Source organism: Athene cunicularia, assembly GCF_003259725.1.
Source record: "Athene cunicularia isolate RWA chromosome 6 unlocalized genomic scaffold, athCun1 chr6_part1, whole genome shotgun sequence".
Lineage (NCBI taxonomy): Eukaryota > Metazoa > Chordata > Aves > Strigiformes > Strigidae > Athene > Athene cunicularia.
In genome coordinates, this window is record NW_020799105.1 from 19,316,370 (window position 1) to 19,340,638 (window position 24,269).

Sequence of the window (24,269 nt, forward strand, 5' to 3'; positions counted from 1 at the left end):
GACAGATATAATATAATATAATATAATATAATATAATATAATATAATATAATATAATATAATATAATATATCATATCATATCATATCATATCATATCATATAAAACAATATAATTCTGTGACTCTTTTGAGGAGATTAATACACGACAGAATTAAAAATAACTTCCTTAAAAAACCCTAAATAACATGTTTTGGAAAGTTCAATCTATGTGCATCTCATGACACTATTTTAATGCTGAAGAACTGTCTTTTTTTTTACAAGAAATAACTTCAATCAAGTAGCAGCAAAACCATTCCAGTGGGTGTATGTAGCCTATTTGGGCTGTACATTAAGGACCAGTAAATCTACATGCTCTAAAATGAAGGTTTTACATTTTACCTTTCAAATGAAGATCAGTAAACTGTGAAAGAGCTGTGCACATATTTATAGCCCTTGTTCCACACTGACACCTTTTCTTAGGGTGTCACAAAACACCTGCCTATCCATTGTCACCACAGAGTTATTAATTCAAGATAAGATTTCTCTTCCGAATGGAGCCATCAGGTCAAACGCTGGAAACCTTTCCACTTCTGGCCCACGGGTGAGGTAGTATTGAAAGGCAGTGAGTGAGCTTTGCTTGGAAAAGGATGCAGAAATTTGTTCAGAGCTTGTAGCTGTCATGCTGACACTAGTGGAAGAAGTTGCCTTTTTTTCTTTTTTTCTTAATTTTTCAATGAGCAGACCTTACACGTTGTGATAAATGAGTCACGACTGGTGCCAGAAGCCTTTACATTCAGTGCTGGGGTGCCATGCAGGTGACCATGTAGTGAGAACCCTGTCAGCTAATGGCACAGCAGACATGCTGCTGGTGAGTTTAAGGTGCTCAGGGTACAAGTGTGTCCTCCTGATTCCACATTCCTATGGCTATTTGAGTCTAGGTTGCTTTATTTTTGTGCTCCTGACTGATACAGACTCTGTGATCCATACATGGCCCAGAGAATCTTCTGTATACCACAAAGACCGTTACAATTTTGCGTCTCTTGGACCATTTCCATTTAAGGAGAATCTCTTCCAGAGTTACTGATCCACCGCTGATTTGTACAACTAGTGATCTGTATGTGACCATTCCTAAAACTTACCACTGTCTCAGGGACACACGCTCACTCATGTGCACTGCTTTTGTAGAACACAGCCTGATACTAAACTAATTTATTCAGCTCATGCAAAGCTCCTTTCAGAACCTGAAATTTCTGATCTTTTCTCTACTTAAACTCTATTTAGCATCTAAGTGAGATATAGATAGCAAGTTGGCAGGCTGGAACTAAAATGACCTTTCTTCCAATGAGTAACAACTATGTGTAAATGGGAAAGGCAAGTGTTTTCCATAGGAACCTGAGTCACAGTGCGCTCAAGAAAACATGAAAATATTTTACCAAGTTCTGGATCAACCCAGAGTATTGCAAGGAAAAGAACATGGCGCTGGCTCCCATGTGTACAGTGTGTTTTAAGGTGGCCTGTGATACAGATCCGAGCTGAAGTCCCACCACGACACTGAGCCCTGCTGGGGGTGATGCTTTCAGGGACTGCTACTGAGCTGGCCCAATCCCCAGCTGCCAGCCTCAGTCTGGTTGGGAAATTTGGTTTATGTCAGTTGAAAATTTGGTGCCAGAGTATAAAACCTGGGAATATGAGCTTCAGAGTTAGAATCCCTCTTATTGAAAAGAGCCCCTTAGGTGTCTGAGAAGAGGGGACTGAGTCGACCATGCTGCTAATGCCTGGTACCCTCTGGCAGAGAGTGTTCCTCTCTCATTAAAGTAAGGTAAGTAGTGGAGATGAATATTTGCTCACAGGTATTTTCAAGCTAGTTTGGCAAACCAGAAAGACTTCCTTTTGCTCTGTATTTGTATAGCAGCTAGCACAGCAAAGTCCTGGTCCGTTACTGGAGCTGCCAGGGACTACAGTACAAATAACAAGTACATAATGCATCTGCTAGAGAGCTCTCAAACCTTTCATGTTATTTATGTACTAATCTGAACAGCGTGGGCCAGATTTTGATCTTAGTTATTCTGGAGTAAATGAGATATGGGTTTGGCCTTACATCCGTAAGATCTATAGTCAATCAGTGTTTCTAATGTGCTCATCATGGAAATATCTTGGCATTGTGCGGCTGGCCCACTTCAGTGTGACTAGAATAGCAAAGCATTATATTAAGCAAACAGAACAGTTTGATTTATAGATTTGTGGTAAGAATAGTTCAGTTTTCCAGGGTGTTCAATTTAATTAACATTCTCCAGGGAAAAAACTGCTATTGTTTCCCTAACCACATGCCTTCCAATACAAAATAAACTCTTGCTGGTGTGTATGTGCTGCTTAATTATCCTAAATGGTTCCTTTTGAAAGTTGTCTATTGACCTGCTTCTACACTTCACAAGTGGAGCATATCCTATTCACTCAAGAGTGTGTATCTACCTGCACTTAGCAAGGAAGAGATAGCAGATGAATTTTAACACTGCTAAAACAAGAATACAACCCGATGCATGCAGCATTCCCAAGTGGTATGTGTGAATAAGGCTGCAAGGAGAATTTAAAAAGCCAAGCAAATTGCAACAATACCTGTAAGTCCTAATTCCAGTTAGATGTTTGTAGATGTCTGGGGATAAATCTACAGTGAAGGGCTGTGCCTGGATGCTCCTGGAGCACAAAGCAGGAGAGTAGGGGACATTCTTATCTGTTTGGCCCACTAGAGACCAAATCCTGCTGCCAATATTTGCTTCAAGCTACTCCATGGTTTGGATGTGCTGGTTTTCAGAAGGGCGAGCTGCAGTAAAAGCAGATCCCAGGCGCTCGGGTCAGCCCTTGCTGACGGGGCTGTGTAAATCACACTGCCTGTCGCACCAGTGCAGCGCCTGACCCGCAGCCTCCATCTTCCAGGCGCTCTCGTTGCTTTTCAAGAGTGCCGGGATTCAGAAGAAGGAGATGGTGGAGCTGTCTTGACTCCATTTATTCCAGCACTTAAGTGGAAACAGAACTGGGCCCAGTGAACATTGCAGTGTGGGATGACAGGAGGGTGAGTTTTCGTGTAGTTGAGTCAGTAGTGAGAGCTGGCTGTAGCCGGCTCTGACTGAACACAATAAACAATTCCACTTGCAACATACTGTACTATTTAAGGGCTCATAGATGCCAGTGGGAGTTTTGCCTGAATAGCAGGCAAATAACAGGTCCTTATTCTCTATCATGTCTCATGAAATATCACAGCCCCACACGTGTTGCAGAGGCAGATAATGAAGGGGCGGTGATAAGGGGGAGCTGGGGAGAGGCGAGCAGCGTGGCGGGGCAGTGCCACTGCCTCCCACTGCCAGGGGGACGCTCTCCCTCCGGCTGGCACGCTCCCATCCATGCTGGAGCCATCCGGAAGATGCTCTACGGACGGCATTGCGTGGGCCAGGGAAAGCACGCAATTAAGCCCTAGAAAATATGGATTAACTCTGTAAAGTGAATGACACGATTTCAACGATTCCCTTTAGATTTAACATCTATCCATCTCTGCCACTGCCTCTCCATTAGTTTTGCTTTCTGATGACACCATCCCATTTTTTTCTCCTTTTGTGTAAAAAAAGGAATCAAATTTTTAGGGAAAGATTAGAAATGTTTTTCTTTGATGCTCAATGTGCAAGCAATTTGTTGAACGGTGTCAGAAGACAAGCTGTGTTACTCTCTTCCTGCAGTACCGCCGATTCAAACATAAAGCAACAGGTTAAAATATATTCATATGCTCATTCATAAGATATTAAAAAATAAAACTCGTCAAAACAAGCAGCAGATTTCTTCCTAATATTATTGTATATAGTTTTCATAAATGTGGAGGCAGCTTTTTTGAGAAACATTTTAAACACATCTAAATTATATTAAGAGTCAAGGCCCAATTTGGTAACAAGCTGTGAGACATCAAGGGTTCTTTTAATGAAGAATTCACGCTGGAAAAATGTATGTCACTAGACATATGAATAGATGCCTCCATGATTACTAACCCTTTGCTCCTCATGCACTGATTTATAGTTAAATGCATATCCGCAGAAAGTGATTCAGATGAGGTCCTTGACTCCAAATAGCCATTTGGGTCTCTTCGCTCGTACACAGCACTCTGAAACAAAGCGGCATCAGCAAAGATGCCTGAGGTTTGATTTGAATTTTGCTCCAGTTGACTGATACTATTTATACCCTGGGCTAATCAGAACCAGGGCTGTTTCATCATGCTAAATGTCAGGAAAAATATATCATGTGCATCAAGGGAGAAATCTTGGCCCCACTGAAGTCAATGGCAAAACTCCCATTGATTTCTTTGGGGCCAGGATTTCACCCTGAATAAAAACTCATGTTTTATACACAGTTTTAATGGCAATGGGTTTATCTGTGAGTGTTTTTCAGAATTGTTTTGGAGAAAAATACATTACTGAAACACAATTTAGCCTTTACAGAGCAACTGATGCTTTCACAAGCAGTGCAAAAGCATTTAAGTGGAGTACCTCAAGACTGAAGTTGTATGATGTGCAATTGGGCAACTGTTAGAATACGTAACTGAATGTGATTCAGCGTCTTCAAACACAATTTCACTAATAAGCTCCTGGGTTTACATCTGGATGATCCAAATGTGAATATTTTTCCTTCTGGATGACGTAGTAGCTCACCAGGACTCCAGTGCAACGGATGTAACATATTTGATTTGATGAGCCTGTTGGACATGAGAAGGAGCTTGCAGTTGTCTCTCTGTCTTGCTCTCACACTAATTAAACACAGCCCTGTGGCCTACTAAGACTCATCAGTCTTGAGCAGCCGTGGAGAAGGCCTGCTGTCTTTGGTACTGTCCCCAGCACAGGAGGTGGACAGAGTGTCACTGGGGGCTTTGAGCATCATCAGAAAGGTTTGGGGAAGCCCTCAGCTCCAGCCTTATTCTTCTTTTAAATCAAAGGATTCTTGTCTTTCCTTGTTAGCACAGTAAATGAGCAAAGTGTTAGGATTTGTAAGCTTCTGTATTTGTAGAAGTCACATTCTGCTGAGACAATTCACAAGCAGAAAAATAGGCTTGTTTTCACTGGCTAATTAGTTCATGGTGCATATTTCTTCAGCTGTGTACTTAATACTTTGAAAAGTATCATGGGATCAAGAAACTAGCTTTGCATTTCAGTCAAAAGAAGAGCCAGTGGAAAAAAAAAATCCTGACCCATACATGAACAACATTTAGTGATTGGAAAGCACCACGTCCCCACTTAAAAGTGCTTTGAAAAGATATGTTGTAGTCAATAAATCTCACTTCTTCTAACCAAAACCATAAATCTGGCGTACAAAATGTTCCCTCATTTTGACTGGATCTATTCAAACTGATTAATTTTTCACAATTTTGTCTGAAAACCACACTGTGGCATCGCTTCAGCACTAACTGCCCATCTTGCAGACACCATAGGTTCCTGAAATACTTAGGTTTCCTGTGAGTTTAGAATGGGTCCCTTCCAAGTATTCACTTAGTCTGATCTTGTTTAAATTATGTGAATGGACAAAATTATAGCCTTTGATGCTATGTTGCGAAAACATTTAATCTATTTTGTTTTTAGCTTTTCTTTGACTGGTACAAGAAACAAAGCATGGGAAAATAGGCAAATCATGACTTATGGGTGAGTGGCTAGTCACATTTGGAGCTAATTTGTTTTCCAAACATTTATACTTCCTAAGAAACAGTTTCACCAAAAGAATAGCTCCTGGAAGTGGGTACATTACTGGTCAGAGAAGAGGAAAACATGACATTTGATGTAGTCACCTCGATTAAGGTCCTGTCCAATTAGGTTTAACAAGACAGGGTTACAGAACTGTCCTAAAATATACTGAGGAGAGGAAAATATTAAAGAACAAAGAAGCCTCTGGTCTCAGAGGACCCAGGAAAAGAATTTCAAACCATCTTGATGAATCAGTGTAACCACAGCTTGATGGAGAGACAAAAATAGTGTAACTCTGGCTCTGAGGATTGGTGTTGAGATTAAAAAAAAGCAAACAAAAAAATAAATCCTTTCACTTCTAGACAACTAACTTGACTCCATAAACCAGTTAGTCATGACCATCTGATAGTTATTGAACACGTCCTCTCTGGAACAAACTGGTGGTCTCAATATCGGGTTTAGGAGACATATGACATTATTCAAATAAACAATAATTTTCTGCTTGGCATTATTGTTGGCCATCTCCATACGAAGGACAAAAGACTTATTGAGCATGCAACTAATAATGGTAAAACCCCCAACTATAGTTAATGTTATTTAATATTATTATTATTAATTCACAAGAGGAAATTATACAATTGTCTGAGGATGGCAGCAATTATACAGCCAAATGGGATTCCTGTAAAGCAGGGCTGAGATGCGGGACACAAGCTGTGGTTGGATTAGGAAAGCATCTGTGGCTGCTGCTAACTTGGCTAGCAGAGCAGGGATTGAACCAGGGTTGTCAGTGCTTTAGAGCTCAAAGCACCAGCTACTACTGCACGAACCAGAAGAGTCCTACCTTCGTAGCCAGGGGCTGCGGCAGGTCCCACCCTGCCTGGAGGTGCACCGTGATGGGGAGGACCAGCGACACGCGCGGTGACACACTCTCACCCTTGGGTTGCATCTGTCCTTCTGCTTTGCCCCCAGCAGTTCAAATCCCTTTTGCATGATGACTCCTCCAGAGGCTGACACGCCAGATAGGAAACTGATATCTTTCCCAGGCAAAAGCGTGAGCTGCACTAAGGCTGAGCAAACACCGTGTAGCGGTCACAGCTCCCCTCCTCGGCCCTGGCCCTGGCAGGGACCGATAACACACCCTCACCAGAGAGCTGCTTTTCCACCAGGTCTGATTTTTCTTTTCTGTCTTCTCTGGCGGAGCAGAACGAAACCGTCACAAAGTCCATCACTCCTAACTCCCTCGTGATCACTTCACCAATGTTTAAAAAGAGGATTGTCACCAAATCCATGGTAAGGGTTGGAACATAACACTTCATCATTCCTATGTTGGCCCTAAGGTGGTAATTTAAATGAGTTTTGTATTCTGTGCTGATTTATGGTGGATAAATTAACGTAATAAAACTTCCCAGGACCTTTTCATGTGTATTATTGATAAAAACACTCACTAAAAGAAATGTGAAAATCCATCTTTGTGAGCTTTAACACTTGATGGTGGCATCTGTTTTTCATTTAACAAGATGACTGAAATGAATGTAACTACAAAAATCTCAAACAGCCAAATGTGTACATATCATTGTGCAAAACCAGCTATTTCATCACTCATTGATAATCAACCCTGATTTATTTGAACAGACTTTGAGGGTCTGACTTCCCTTCTCACCCAGGGCTTGAGTTCATCAGGAGTTTTCCTTAGGCAGGGTCTTCAAGATCTGACCCAGACATATCCATTTGCAACAACATCCACTGGAAAGGGCTTTGTGCATTGTAATAGTAGAGAGAATCAGAGGAATTTGTTTCCATTCAGTCACAGTCTTCTGTGCTTTGACATAACTTTAGGACATTTACTAAGTGAGTACGAATATAATTTGCACTATCTTATGGCAAAATTGCCTGTTTATGGAATGACACCATTTATGGATGTGGAAAACCTACCTTTTAGCATACATCATGTGTAAAGATTGCATACAAGATTAAAGAATGAAGATATCTGAACACAAGACAGTGTGCAGTGCATTATTCAGCACCATAGAAGTACAGTGTGCAGGAAAAGAGGAGAGTATCTGGAGACTGGTTTAACTGTTAGTCTCACTTAGGACATTTGAGACGTGATGTTGAAACTGGCCGGACTGGTGTCTGTGGTTGGGAAGGAATTACAGGAGATGCTGCACTTACTAGGTACTGCACATAGCTTTGTATGTGAATTCTCCACTGACATACAAATAAAACAGCGTAAACGTAAGGTAAAAAATGTCTCTGCATGGTGATGCAACACTTACAGTTCAATAAAGAGAAAATCCAGCTAGTTACCTCCCCAGATACAGAGATTCCCAGGAAAATAACTGGTTCAGCTCTGCTGTGCCAGGTAGGGATCAGATTTAAAGCATGGGTAGGAAAGGGTAAGGCAAATATCTGCTATCCCTTTTTGCCTGGCACAGCACTCCAGGTATACTATAGCTCGAGCTGAAACTTTGCTATTGCATTGATCTCCGTTTGCTCTCTTGTACAGTCACTGACCCTGTAGAGCAATGGGAGACATCAGCAGCTTTCCAGCACAAACCCCAACAACCTGGGCTGAACGCTTTCTTGGAACAAATTCTTGGTGTAATTTGCACAGAATTGTGCTACCTTTGTACTCATGAATAATGGGACAACCATAATCGTGCAACCAGGACAAACTTCCTGCCAAATTCGTCAGTCAGACAATGGCAGTAACATCATCTCTGGGTGCTGCAGTAACAGCATCATCTCAAAACAGGGCGAGGAAGCCTGGGCCAATGACTAAGGCATTTGGATAGGTTGTGCCCCTCAGTGATTCCCCAGGTATTCCAGCAGCTTTTCCTAATGACGTTTCTGTTCGGTTCTGCTTAACGTGCAGAATCACAGCTGTATGGCTGTGGAACATAATAGGGCCAGATCCGTAGGAATTTTGGACCTGCAGCCTTCAATGAGCCTTGGGGGAGTTATCTAGACTCAGAAGACATCCCTCAGGTCCTTACCCCAAACAAATCCTCCACCATCTGCCTCATTCCACACCTTCTGATGCCAGTGGGAGTCCTACCAGATAATTTAATAGAAATTGGCCCAGAACTCACCTAAAAACGCACCTGTTTCTTACCGCATAAAGTGATAAACTGCAAAGGTTTGTTTTTTAATTGGACACTTAATACCAGCTTTGGCAGGTGATTAAACTGTGATTTACTTCCAAGGGAGATAAGAAGTAAATTTCTAAGGAATTCTGGATAGGTGGTTTAACAGCATGGTAATTATACAGACATTTTTGGAAGTATTGGGCAAGTTAAGGGAGAACAGGCATAAATAAGGGAGTTATTTTTCTTCCTACACTAGGAAGAGATTAGAGAACGACAAAAAAATTAAATCATTATTTAAGTAGTTAGAAAATAAGAGATTGAGTGGACATAAAAATTGCCTAAAATATTTAATAAGGAGACAACAAGAAATGTATTTCCACTTCAGCTGAAATAGAAGCGGCCAGTACTATCAGAACATCAACATATACAAATCAAACAATAAAGCTTAACTATCTCCCAAGGGTAAAATGAAGAGGCATGAAGTAGGGACTTGTCAGTTATCGAGACATTTATTAATAACAACTGCAGTATAAAGACCATGGGTTGTAGTACTTGCAAACAAGAAGCTGCAGTACTCCAATAAGAAAGCAAACATTTCATTGCCCGTAAAGTAAGGTTATATTTCAGAGGGTAAAAAAAAAAGACAATTTTTTCTGAAAACAAATTAAACTAGATGGCTGCAATGAGATCTGGAACACTAATAAAGCATGTTTTGCATTTTGCAAAATAAAAATATAATATTCTCAATATTGTGTTAAAATTGTGACTGGTATTGTGGCCAATAAGAAATGGGGAAAGAAAATAACAGTCAAAGATCTTCATCTGCCACACTTGCTTGTCTTCACAAGTTCTTGGTATTTTGCAAGGAGAAATTAAAGTAACTTTTCAGCTGTATGCTTGTGTTTGACTGAGGGAGATTATTTCAGGCCTCTTGGTGTTGATGTTGACCATAGTCCTCTATGAAGAAGGTATTTTAAGTACTGGAGTTCGGATAACTCTGCGAAGACAAGATGGGGACCAGAGTGGTTTATCCTTAGGATCCATACATGGACTGTATGTACTGCTCTGGGCATACATGCAAGTGGCTGAATGTGGCTACTGTTTCGGGTCAGGCTATCCCCACTGAACCTGCCTTTTCTTCTTGGTTCATTTGTGTTTCCACAAATCCAACAGGAAAGATCTTCTCTGGTGGGCAGTTCTGCCCCTTCAGCACTGTGTGTTACACCAGAGCTCACAGGCAGCATGCTGGTGTAACACACAACAGGTGTGTTGAGAGAACGGTAACACACAACAGTCACTGTCTCATCAGTCTGTGACACCCCGATACCACTTCAAGCAATTCCTGTGTGATCTGGTGGGTTTACTGGTAATTGGTAATTACCAATAAACTGGTACTGGTACTGGCAATTGGATCTTTGCTACCATGTTTTTTGCAATCCATTGCTAACACGGGTGTTCACTGGGGCTACAAAATACACACAGCCTTAGTCACAACTCAAAGGGATTATCTAGCTGTCTCCTGGTAGTTCTAAGTTAACCATTTTTCACCTGAAAAAATAAATATTTGTTCTTTGTCCTTTTCTTAGGAATATTGAAAAGACAAGACCAGCATCCTGTATGTTTTGTGTAACTAGGTCAAAAACTGTAGTAATTATATAATAATGGCTTGGAAAGGCAGTATTTCAGAACAAGGTGTTTCAAGGCAACAACTTCAGTCGTAAGAATGACAATGGTATTTATTGCAGGAAATCCCTTGCAAGAAAAATATCTGCCTATTACAGACAGCAATAAAGTAAAAATTTTGCCTTAAGCATATTTCTTCCTCAGGCAGATCAGTAAATATCTGAGCTGCAGAAACATTAAAATACCTGTAACTAGTAAGAATTTACAGTTCTACGTTGTCAACAAAAACGTTGTCAACAATATGTATAGGTGCTTTAGAGATAAGTAGGTATTTACCAAAGATTTATGGATCAAGGTATTCTGTGACATCATGAAATGTGGGGAATCTGAGCGCATGATTGTTTGACTGGTCAGCAAAAGACTCTTAGATGGCTAGGCTGTGGCATACATTATTCCTAAGGTTATTTCCTTGAAAGGTCTTGGAAAAGGTGTTGTATATCACAAATAGCCTATGACCTCAGAAGTCAGACTGGAAACACTTTTTATTCCATTAGCAGTTGAAGTTAATACCATTTGTTTTTTTCAAAACAAAGTAATTATCTTGAGGTTTGAAATATGTTTTCCAGATTGAAGCCATGACCTCAACATTATGATAATGTTGGTATTGGTTATCAACCTGATTTCTTAGATTGATAATTCATCGTGCACTCATGATGTGATTTTCTTGTGCATTGGTATAACACATTGAATGCAGTTACATATACTCATTTAAAATGTTTTGAAGGGAAAATCAACCACACTCTTACTGTTTTCATGCAAAGTGTTTCTTACTGGTCACAGACCATGCTGAAGTCAGGATTTTACAGCTAAATTTCATAGGGACACATGAGGGACATGGTATTGTGCAGCTCATGGTATCTGCATTTATATATTGCATTGCCCTGAAAACACATCAGACTCAATGGTCCAATATCAAAAAGGACAGAAATAGCAGTGGAAATTGTGTAGATTAGTACAGTAAGGTAACTGGGACTTGTATCTCTGGAGGTGATCTATCCATTCTTAGCTTTCTTCTGTGTTCCCCCCGATAGCTCTCTTTTCCCTTTCTCCTTCCCAAAGGACCTGGCCTTGCTGTGCCTGTCATCTTGCAAAGTTCAAGTGGAAATCAGGACATGTATCTCCTGGTGGAACCACAACCAGGACGGACTGACTGGGAGCCTTGGCCTGGGGGGGATGATGGGACAGGGAATATCAAAATGGAATGGAAGAGACCAATCTGTGTGGAGACTCCTGTGTGGTTTCTCTCTTCTTTTCATAGAAAAGGACATCAGGAGCAAAAGAAATGTCTTTATTGCTGGAAAACATCTAAAAAATGAAGCAGCCTAGAAACCAATCGGCACAGAGGGATTGCGACAGCCAACAAGAATGGAGGGATTTGCATATCCAAAGTGAAGATGCTGGGAAAGAGCTGCAGAGGGATTATGCAAATCCCTGATTGGGTGAGTGGTGGCCGATTGCCAGAGCAGGGGGATGCACACACTGCTCTGTACCTGGGCAATGATTATGCAAATTACACACCCACAGCCAGAGTGCAGGGCAATTGGCTAAATGAGAAAAACTCTGGTTATGCATCAGTAAATGTGCAGCGTTCAGCACTCAGACGATCACACCTCGCTCGGGTATGGAATAAACATGAGCATACGACTTCGCCACCCCTCGCACAGCCCTGTTGGAATCCATCTAACGTTTGGCTGCTGGGGTGGGAACTGAGCATCCCTATCAAGTAGACGTGAATGTTTGGATGGCCATTTTCGTTCACTGTGAGTCTGACATCAAAGGGGCAAGAAAATGGAAGCTCAGATGAAAACTTCTCCATGTTGCTTGCGTTTTCTGATCCCAGGGAAATTCTGCTGCTTGTCAAAGAAGGGCTGCACCTGCACAGTGGATGGGCTCAACCCTTAACTTTGCAGTATGCATGGGAAAAATCTGAAGGGATAGAAGATGTAATTAAATGTCTGATTTTCAATATTTATTCCATGCTTTTTCAGGGGCTAAATGACATCTAGATTTGTAAGAAGAAGAAGAAGACATTGCCTTGACATACTTACAATTAAAGTTTACCGTCCAGAAGTTTCTTTTTTTTTTCCTTTTTTTTATTCCAGTGTGTACAATTATGTGCCTATATGCGTGCAATCCAGCATCAGTTCTCAAATCCATCATAATAATATCTCACTGTAATTTTATTTTGTTCTGAACAGTCTTTAATGTTTTCAGGAGCTTCTCACAAAAGGAATCTCATTCCCATGGACACCTAAGCCCGAAACACCTCTATAATCCTCACTGCAGAATGTTGGAAAGACATGACTCAAAAATCCTGGAAAATACAATAATTATATTGTACAACTAATTGCAGGGTGGCATTACCACTCTGCAGTTTCCATAGCTTACTGGCAGATGGGTGATTCAGATTCCAAGGTGACGGGACCAGTTTAAAAACAGAATATAACTGAGGAATAGCTGGATATACTTGAAGAAAAGGAGAAAATTGTCCATCTCATACCGTGGCACAATATAAGATCTCACTAAACTTGTTGGCAGTGAGTTCAAATACGCGGTGAGACCCGTTCAGTCATACGAATCAGTTCATCAGTACATTGGGACTATAAGCCCATCTCTTAATAAAGCCCATGTCAGCGAGGAAAAAGGTAAAAAAAACCCTCTATGAAGTTTTCTGTGCTGAATTTTCTCCCTAATTATTCCCCCGGGTAGGCAGAATCCGCTTCTGTATGTAACAGGTTATTGGCGATATCGACAAATGTTGTTAGTCCTGGGGGACCAATTAATTTTAACAAAGGCTCCACTGAAAATCAAGAAATGAGGCCAAATATTATTCCAGTGAAAATCAGTGAGAGATTACATCTGGGAAAAAGAGAGGGGAAATATATAAACATATGAAGCAGAAAGGGGAAACTTAAGCGTGGTCTGTAGGCAGTACAGGGTGGTCAAGCCTGGCTGGGGGAAGCCCAAGGTTCATTAGTCCCTCCACTCATAAAACAACTAGTTTGTTTTGCCATATTTACTCTTGAAATTAGCTGCCCACTCCCCAAAAATGGATTTTTGAAATGCAAGGGTAAGATGTGGGCAGTTATTCCCAGTCACCAGAGGGTACGGTTAGTGAGACAACAGGGAGCTGTGGAGGATAGGAGTTTACAGGAGATGTTTTCTGATTAATGCTCCACTCTCTTTTTGATAATCTAAGAAACCTTTGAAGAATGGTGAATTACAATAATTGATAACTCCTGGAATATTTCTAACCCACTTTTAGGGAGGTACGGAAGTAACGCTACTTAAATAACTTGCATCAGAAATGCCATTTGTTCCATAAAGTGAGATTTGAAGAAAAACATCTATGAGTTGCATTTCATTTGTGAATTCTCTTTCCAAAGAAGTTGTCAACCTCAAATGTTATGTAAACACATGCATGTATACATAAACATGTATTATCTATTGATACCAGAGTTGGTTAAAATGTTCTGCTTTTCTGAAAGCTTAACTGAGATTTCCCACAGACATTTTATGTTTTCAATTAAATAGTTAATTCCTTACTCTTTTTGTTTTTCTTTGCCGATTTCTTTTTCAAATATTTTTTGGTGACAGAGTGGAAAAAAAAAAAAAGGTTATGGGAACACTCAAAAAAGAAAAAGCTAGGAAAGGTGAAGAAAATATATCCTACTGCCAATCAAAAAAGATATCTTTTTCATGGAAAAAGGGAATATTTTCATAGAAAAAAAATTAAATGGTGAGAACTTTGTAAAAAATACTTCAGACATAGGCAATTCAAAAGTGGACGTATTTGGAAACACTGTGCAGACTAGTGAATACATGCCTTCTTTACACAATGCTAGGTCTGCATAGTCACTTATGGCTTCTGGTCAAATTGATCTCAAGGCACCTTCTTAATCTGCAGTTATAAGACCACTTTCTCCACTGCCGAAATCCACATAGTTTTGGGCTATGGCACCGCTATGCTATGTCTAAGGACAGAAAGTTGAGGGTAGTTATAAAGGTAGGAGAAATTTTTCTAAGATGGATTAATTTTCTGAGGTCAGAATGAGACTATGACATTGGAACTGGTACCTATCTTCTATAAGAAATACCAAAGGATTTTTTTATAGGCCTTGCTAACAGGTAAAAATAAATACTAGGCAGGAAAGGGGGTTGTGCAATATTCTAAGCAGTGTTTTAGACCTGTTTAGAACAGGCCTTTGTGCCTGCAAACTGGCTTCGGTTTCCTCTTGGCATTTATGCATGATGGAGTGTAACACAATGGTACCAGTGGGAAACTCCGTCCCTCACACCCCATGGAAATGCTGAACTTGCTGATAATACCATCTCTGGGTTTGACCCACAGTCTGAGGATACTTCTCTTGGGTAGTCCCAGTTTCATTCATGTAATTGAAAAGTAACATTTGGTGTCAGAGTTTTTCATCTAACCACTGTGATCCGACCCTGCCTTTCTCATGGCTAGTATGCAAGCAAGTGGAGACCAAGTTGAGGAGAGGAGCCTGTGCTCTGAAGACAGATTTCAGCCCTGTCTGGTAGAATTCTGCTGTTGGATTTGGTGTCCTCAGCTGGGGAACCTGGTGCACTGAGAGACGCATAGATGACATTACGAATATTGAGGCTTTGTCTTACAGACACAGTCACCCCTTTCACACCTATCACAATTGTGTCCTGAGGGAAACAACCCCACACCATTACATAGTTGTCAAAATCCAGTTTAAATATACTACTGCCCTTAAAATACACTGTGATTAATTTGTTAATATGATCTATAGTTATAGTGCTTGAACTCAGTCTACCAATATAGCCTCCTATGGTCAGGTCCTAGGAAATCCTGTTAATTTTTCCTTTTAGTTTTCCTCCCAGAATAGATGAAGCCTGGGTGGAAAAAACTAGTTTCTGGACCAAGAACTAGCTGAGAACTCTGTAAATGCCTTGTGTATCTTTTAAACATTATACTACCTTAATTAAAAAATTAAAATGATTTCTACCTTCCTCTCTTACACTGCAACAATAAGTGTGCTTCTGCCCCACACAAGTACCTCTCCATCAGCAGGATCTTCCAGCAGGCTGAGCAGGAAAGGCTCAGCATGTTGTTTCTCAAGGCACTGTGGATGGTGTAAACTACCAGCCTGCTGTGGAATTACTGCAGGGTTTTGGGGACCTGTCATGGAACTCGGCTGGCCTTGCTGAGCTGGTGGTTTGTTTTTTTTTTTTTTTAAACATATAATTCTGCAGTGTATAGAAAGGCTAATCTATGGTGATGGGAAGGGCATCACCTACTCCTTGCTGTATGGAGTGGTGGTGGGCAGTAAGTATTTTTTAAGGATGTTTCAGTCTAAATAATTTGACCTTGTCATCATGAAAGCCTAACAAGCTTGAGGCAAAAAGCCAGATGTTTTACTTGTTGCAGAACTTGTTTTTTTATCTTGCTTTACACAGAATAGAAGTTTTTTCCTTCTTCTTTTTCACAGGCTTGATCTATACCTGCCGGACTGCAAAGGTGTGTGCACAACAGTTATCAATGAAGCATTGATTCTTGTCAGTTTACAAACAAGAAAATAAGAGAATGTCAGCCCTGCTGCAAGAGAGAGGTCATGGAAAGAGGAAAACACAAGAGCAGAAGCGAGCTGTGCTACAGAGCCTTCCCCTCTGGTCAGCTCCAGCTCCTGTCCCACTCAGGTTGGTAACGAATGAAATTTGTGATGACTCAACGCTGCTTCATCACCTGTGAAATTCATTGCACACTGGAGCATCACAGACAAGTGTTGCACTGTCTCAGCTGGTGATCCCCGCTCAGCTCTTCGTGGGCAGGTGTCCCAGTCACATAAACCACCACGACAATTGACATTAATTGGCACCCTTGTTGCAGTCTCAAAGGGGAGGCTAAAGATTTAATGGGCACTGAGAGTGAATTATTCCCATATGCCTCAAGGAGGTCCCTCCAGAGCTGTACTGAGACATACAGGCAGGCCAGTGCTAGACACCTGAACTGCCACCACTTGTGATGGATTTGCTTTACTGATATTTTTAAAGACAAAAGGGAGAAATGAGAAACCTGGAATAACAGAGGAAGTAAAAGAACAACATGCTGTTTCTCAAGGACACCTTAGAATGAAAAAAAAATAAAAATTCCTGGGTGAATATGAAGCAAAATGGGTGAATTCTTCACTTAAGTAAATTGGTGAATGTCTTGACTTCATGGAAGTAACCAGTTCTTGTAACCATTTCACTTAATAATAAATGCTGCCATGTTCTGAGAAGAATGATTTCACCAGCTACTTACTGATGTAACACAGATTTTATTATCACCTGAAATGGGCAAGTTTTAAATATCTGTATTGTTTTTAGATGGGAACTGTTTAAAATCAAAGTAAAAAAAAACACCATTTCACAGAGGAACAGTTTAGTTCTGAAATTCCCTGGCTCCTTTTCCTTTGCATTTATTATGGTTTATCCTAAGTGTGAATAACAGGCATTTTTTGTGGGCTGCAGGATTTTAGAAATAATAAAAGAATGCTTTGGAAATGTGTCGTCTCTTCACAGTTATAACTCAACAGCTCAGGAGGCAAGGTTTCCCAGTGCTAACTACTCTCGTGTTAGCTATCTATCTTTATGTCCGAAACAATTTATTTTCAGATTGACTATAAAAGCAAGGCATCACATAATTGTCTGGCTATAAAATATGTAAAGTATTGCACTACGGGGGCTCATTAGCAAAAGCATAGATGCTTTTTAGTAATCCATAAGGTGATACTCGTTAATGAATGTTGCAAATTATTCTACTAACTACCTAAAGATTAATAATAGATATGTCTGTGGCAACAAACAAGTCTCAAATCTCTAGAGAAAACTAAAGAAAATGGATAATAATTAGAATAATAACACAACAGATATTCTTATATTTGCAGTTTTGATCCTATCGACTAAGCGGTGGTTATGGTTTGTGTTATGTCTGTTGTAAACAGACTCTTCTTGGATTAAGTTTCTAGACTAAGAATACTGCACACAGTTTGGCTTACGGATAGGAAGTGAGAGTGATTTTTAACTGTGACTCCCGGGTTGAATGATGCCTAATTTCAGGAAAGTTAAGCATCTTTACAAGACTTGAAACCTTACAGAAGTTCAGTGATCTCTGTGGATGACTCTCCATCCATTTCAAAGAAACCTGAGAACAGGCGCTGTATTTAGGTGCCTATATTCTGGATAGTCGACAAAGACTCTCAGAGTTTTTGTTTTAGTTAAGTCTCTAGCTTATTGCAGTATGCTGAACTCAGCAAAAGAATTATAGAGGATGAACAGTGTTTTGAGTTGCAATATATTAACTGCTTTAGTCATGAGAAAAATGCAAAACTGAACAAATATCTCAGTGTTAAAAAGGACTGGACATCTCCAAAGTCCTTAAGTCGTATTTCTAAAAGCTTGTTTCTCTGAGAGACACATCATACTGTTGGTTAACCTATGATGTTGACCAGGCTTTGGAGGATGGTGTATAGCACATCACTGCTGCTCACATAGGTAACAGGCTTCACTAGGGCAGAGGTATCACAGTGTCTGTTTTGACTGGGTCTGTGTATCTGTAGAAAAATAAATGGGTCTAGAAGAGCTTATGTGAGTCACTGAGACCACATGCCATACATAGTCATATGTGCCCAACCCAGAGCATCCACTGCCCGAGTCCCTGTGCAGCACAGCCTGGTTCCCAGCATTCTTCAGTGGACCCCAGCAGCTGCAGCTTTCGTCCAGAAAGACAGCAGGTGAAATCAAGGGCTGCACAAGTATGTCAAGTCCCTACAACTGCACTCAGCTGTGTGTTCTTGTTCCCGTGTCAGGTGAAATGAAATGCCCTGATGATCCTGAAAAACAAAACAGCCTAGAGAGACAAAGGTCAGGACACCTCAGTGGTCAGATTCAGATTTGAATCTGCCAATGTAACCAAACTGGCTTCTATTTGGTGTAGCAGGTATGAAGTCATGCTTGTTGCTTAGAAATATTTTGTTAAGGTGCATCATCTCCGACCTAGGCTTGCTCTAAAGCTCATTGAATCCATGGGAACACTCTCAATTGACTCTTTTAAGCTCTGGATCATTTTTCTCCCCTGGCAAATGAAGGCCTGGCAATTCTTGAGCCCTTACAAAGTCTGCCAAATGGCATGTAATTCTGCCAAAACCTATGGTGATTTCTGGAGAGGAGGAAGTTCTCTACAAAGAGGAAACTCACAGTTTTGTTTTGCTTTCAGATGCAAGAAGGCGACTGTTACAAGACTCCTGAGATGCCTTTTGCTGCTCTACCCACGCTTCAGCAATGATTAAAAATACTTTGTCCACAGTAATCCAGCACGGCACAATGATCTCAAATGGTAGATGAAATTATTCAAAGATGATGATTCACAGCTTGCCTAGTATGCAGAACAAGCAAAAAGACAATTTAATTTGAAGATGTAAGCACACACCAGACCCTGCACAGTGTCTGTGCAAATGGATAACTTCTCTATTTGTTTCTGCTTATATTAAAAAGAATTCCCAGATGGTCCTGTTTAAACAATGTCTAAATAAATACTTTCCCGATCATTTCATAAGTTGTTATAGTGCCTCAAGAAACTCAGTGAGCACGTTCATGGATGTAAGTTTGGAAATGAATGGTGTAATTGTTATAGCACAGCATTGTGCTGGTCTTTCTGCATTTGGAGCTCCTGCTGGTCAGAAAGATGTGTTGATTCAAAATATGTGTCCTCCACATTCAGGATTGATTTTTCAGTGTTTTGTCTGCTTCCTGAAAGGGAGCTGTGGAGTCTGAGGCCCTGATAATTTATTTTTCAGGTAACCTGACCTACTGGAAGTAGCACTGGGTGCTTCACAGAGACCTGCTACTGTCCTGTTGGATCACCTGATATCCATCTTACCCCATCCTCCACACCTTGGTTTCCCCATCTGTCAAATTAGGTCATGAGATGTAGACTCCTGGTGTAAACCCCTGAAATCTGTAGATCTGTAGAGGAGAGGATCAGATCTCCATAATGCTAGACAGCTGCTGTTACACAGACTCTAAATCATCATTACACATCTTCTAACTCTTCGCTTGCCTTGGATGGTCCTGTAGAAAAGCAGTATCAGACCCTTTGGATGTGACCCTGAACTGCTGGCTCAAGGGGCTTTGCATATTAGATATTCCTCAACGCTAGGTAAAAAACCACACCCTGATGAAAACTTGAAGTCTAAAGGAAACTTCTCTATCCTGACAAGGCTCTGGGGGACTTCACGGTATAAAACAACATAATAAATTTCCAAGTAAGAAACAAATATGAACATTTACCAGAAGTTCAAAACCATTTAAATTATAAGAATTCAGTGGCTGAAACCATAGGGAGCTTACTGATCACACACTATTGAAAGTGAAATAAAAGAGCACTTCTTTATTTAAAAGTGTGAGTACTTGTTATTTTTAAGTAGGATTAAGTATCTGGACTTCCAATTACACAATGGAAAATCCCTTTTTTATTGGTAAGATTTTAATTAAGTACCTTGATTTCTATAAATGGGAGCTTCATTTGACACTTGTGGCCAACTTTGAATAAGTGCTAATAGAAACTGAGTAAATTCTGCTGAACTACATAATGCTGAGTGCCGCTCAAAGAGAAGTCTGCCTCCAATTTCAATTCCTTTAGTGAAAATCTGAAATGAGCACATTAAAGTCAATGTTGCACTGGTAGAAATCAGAGTAAGAATTGAGCCATGCCTAGGCATACATTAGTTTGTGCACAGTATTGAGATATTGTACTGGTGGATACTATGGAAATGTACATAAAAATGAAAATATTTTTGAAGCCCTGTTACATACAGATGACTTGTAAAGGAGTGAAGTTGTGAAAGCCTTTCCTCCTGTGCAGTTTTTTAGACATGTATCTTCCTTTCTGGCAAGAAAACCTACTGGGGAAAATAAATAAATTGCCACTTTCACAGGAACCTGTAGAAAACACGAAGTCATCTTGCATATCTATCTTCAGAGATGGTTTATTGCCTTAGATTTGTAAGTTCCAGTATTTCTTTTCTTATCTCTGTTTTAAACATGAGCTATATATGTTGATAAATTTATTTTGTTACACTATCCCGATGATGTAACTTGGATATATTGACACATTAACCTAATGTGAGATTCTCACTGTGTTTTCATTAGACAAAAATGTGTAAAATAGATATTTACAGAACATTGACTCATGCATTTAGTAAAGGATGACATGTACCTCTGGGATAGATGGCTTTTAATACTTTGATGTTATGTATTATAACCGAAAGACATAATTAAAGAAGCACTTAATAGATCCTGAAACTTTGTTAACAATTATAATTTTTAATTACATTAAAGGATAGTTCACAGCATCAAGAGTTTTCCCTTTTCAGTCAGCTACTGAGCAGCATAACATATTACAAAAATGAAAACTACGGAGAGCTGTATAAAGATGTGCCTTTTATTAATAAAAATATTTGTTTATTTCCTCTGTTACTTATTTGTCCCCCGAGTTTGATGGAAGATGCACAGACATGGGGTAAAACTCTAACCTAGTTTTAGCTGCCTGAAATACAGACATCTTCATCTGAGCTATTTGTCTGGACAGAGTCTGGACTCCTACACAGCTATCACAATCAAGAATAAAGTGCAATTCATCTGATTGTTTTAGATCTTTCTGTAGGATGAATTGCCCTTGCAGTGCTTATTTTTTCCCCTAATTATGAAGAAAAGTTAAACAATTCACTTGAATCTAGATGTCTAATTTAACTACCTACTTTATGTGATTTCTTGGCTTATTTGCAAAGGATGTACTCTAGCTCATGTTAATTACTACTTTACTTTCAAGAAGTCCCATGGACTTTAATGGGAGGAATTGTTCAACTTAATTTAAAGCCTAATGTATGCCTTTGTAATAATTTATATTTTTCCAGTACTGAGATTGCATTCCCATATGCCACTTTCATCCTTTTTCAGCCCTCCCCCACCATACGCATCCTGAGTATTCTGCATCCATTCTCCTACTATGTATTATACTAGCATTCCTTCCCTCCCAGATGACTCTTCATCGTGTACACAGCTTTAATGAACTATATCCTAAGGTGGTTTGGAGGAAGTTTTCCCATGAGGTTGTGAAAAAAAGTAAGACAGAAGAAAAGTTCTTTTACAAACTGGTAGCTCACAAATTTCACCGGGCACAAGTTTTGTTTTATCACAACAAAAACTGCAATAGAGACCCTTAGAAATAAGTGATTTACTGTTGCAGCAATTGTGAAGTGTTGTTGATAGTTCCAAATAATACATTGAAGGTAAAGTGCAAATGATAATAAAAGCAGGTCACTCATATAGTAAGGGTACTACTGCTTGTGCTGTCTGCTGAATAATATATGTTTGATGAAGAAAGCAGGTCACACCATGTTACTTACAATAAATAACTAATTCAGTGAAATTTGCCTTTTTCTGTTTTCTGACTCTTTCTTGGCAAACAAACAAACAAAAAAATCCCATTTCCTTCCTAAGAGCTTTTGTGTTGCTTTTATTTTTTGGTGAAAAGATTTTGCTGAAATAATGTCTGAGCTTTGTGATTAGTTGTGATTAGTTACCTATATCATACAGCATGGTTTTTAATCCCTCTGAATAAATTTTGCTCTTGGGATCAGGAGGAGAAACCCTCTGGGGACTGAGATCTCATTGCTAGACAGGAAACAAATGAGAAGGAACTAGAACATTTTAGGAAACTGTGAGCCAACCAGTCTTTTATCTAACGAGTTATTTCTAGCAATACTTAGTTGCACAGATTAATTTTGTTTTTTCCTGTGACCTTTACACAAAACTGGGTGTATGTGATCTGGGTGTGTAAGGGCAGGGAAAGATGGAAAACATTCTCCCTAGTGTTCAGTAAGAAGGTGTTTTCTCAAGTCCTGGTGCACTGGAGGTACAGAGAGAGGGAGGGAACATGGTACAGAGATGCATGGAATTGCATGCTTGGGATTTATACATAATGAAGGTGATTAATCAGTGCAAATTGAATTGAAAGTCCACAGACTATGAGATACTAGCGATGTCTGAAGCACTTCAGGACCTATTCTATTCAAAAGCTAAGATAAAAACAGATTTGCACTAAAATGAAAGAGAAAACCTTCACTCTTTCTAAGCAATAAACCATTTTGGTGAAGCTAAAGTGATCACATGAATGAAGCATGTGCACTAGAGTGAGCTCACTACAGTGAGCTCAGTTGTCTCCAATGGTCATTATAACTTTTCTTTGCATATTAGCCTTCATTTCTGTCACATGTGCATTTAGAGCTTTGGACAGGTATTGACAAAAATCTGAATATATTGCACCTCTGCTGCCTAATTACAGTGGTGACAGTGGAAGACAAAGGATATACATGAGATCTGAGCAAGGTGTTAAATCATAATAACATGTGTTCACACCATGCCCCATTCCTATATACGGTATGAAAAAATCCCACTAATTAAGGTTACTTTGTTAGACTGATAGGTAATTACTAGAGCAAAACCTGGCCCTTAGCAGTAAAAGGCCGAAAATAATGGTGTAGTCCTTTATAAATCTATGAGGAATGGCAAAGAAATACCAAGTTACTTAACACAGAGGAATTTTAAGTTTCTATACACGCTCTTTAATGCTTCTTAAAGAGCACTGCTTAAATTCATATTTCTTTCATCTTACAGGACATGCTGAATTTAATCTCCCTCTAGCCACTAGTCTACAATGATTTCAGCTGTGGGTCACAAAAGTTAAACCTGATAACGGCTCCACTGCAGCCTTTCTGCTTTAGAGGTCAATGAAAAGTTTCTCAGGAGGCATCATTCAAAACTAATATCTACTTTTACATGAGAGATGTAAGTTAGAGTTTGATTTCCCCCCTCCTTTGACTTAGAGACTTCTCTTTGATTAAAACGAAGAGGAGTGCTAAATGTGGAAAACCTGCTGGAGAACACATCTCTCTTAAAGAGCCACCATCACTGTGGAGCTCATGCCTATAGTATGAATCAGGATTTTGTTGGTCCAACAAGAAATAAACATTGCAGACAACTGCTAGGAAAAACTGGTGACATTAGGGGGCCTATTAACACTCCGTCAAATTAACAATATATTTCTAATTCCCTTGAGTGTCATATGTGTTTTTCTTATAATATTGGCTGATTCTCTCTTGCATTAATGAGGTGGACTGCTGCCAAAAATATGCAAATGGAAATCCAGTGGACCTGCCTTTGTAAATTCAGATATCTAGGAATTCGCACTTAAATGAGAGTTGAAAAAAACCCCAACCCAAACCAAACAGTCGTTTGGTAGCAAATCCTGTGCTGTTAGATTACTTGCACCAGTGCTGGAAAACATCAATATGTAAATACCTTGAACTCTAAACTTCTGAAGTCTGTATTATCTAAGTTTTTACAGTGGAGGTGTCAGGTCCCCTTTAGACTCTCTCCCACATTTAAATATAGATCTGCAATAAAATTATAGAGCTTTCCCTAGGAAACAGAAAGTCATGTAGTTTCCAGATAATGTAGACAAACAATTCACATTTCCTTGGCTCTTCCACCCTTTCTGAATCTGAAAATTATTTCTGAAGCTGAAAAACCATGCCTTAAAGCAGAAGAGAAACACACGCATCTCTACACACGTACAAAAAACCTTATTTAATATAGTAACAGATTGTAATTCTCCTTAGAAACAAAACAAAGCAACAATAATGCTACACAAAGCACTGGCAACAACACAAACTCGCTCAGTGGCCCCTACTAAATCTGGGGTTAGGCATTATGACACAGGGTATTG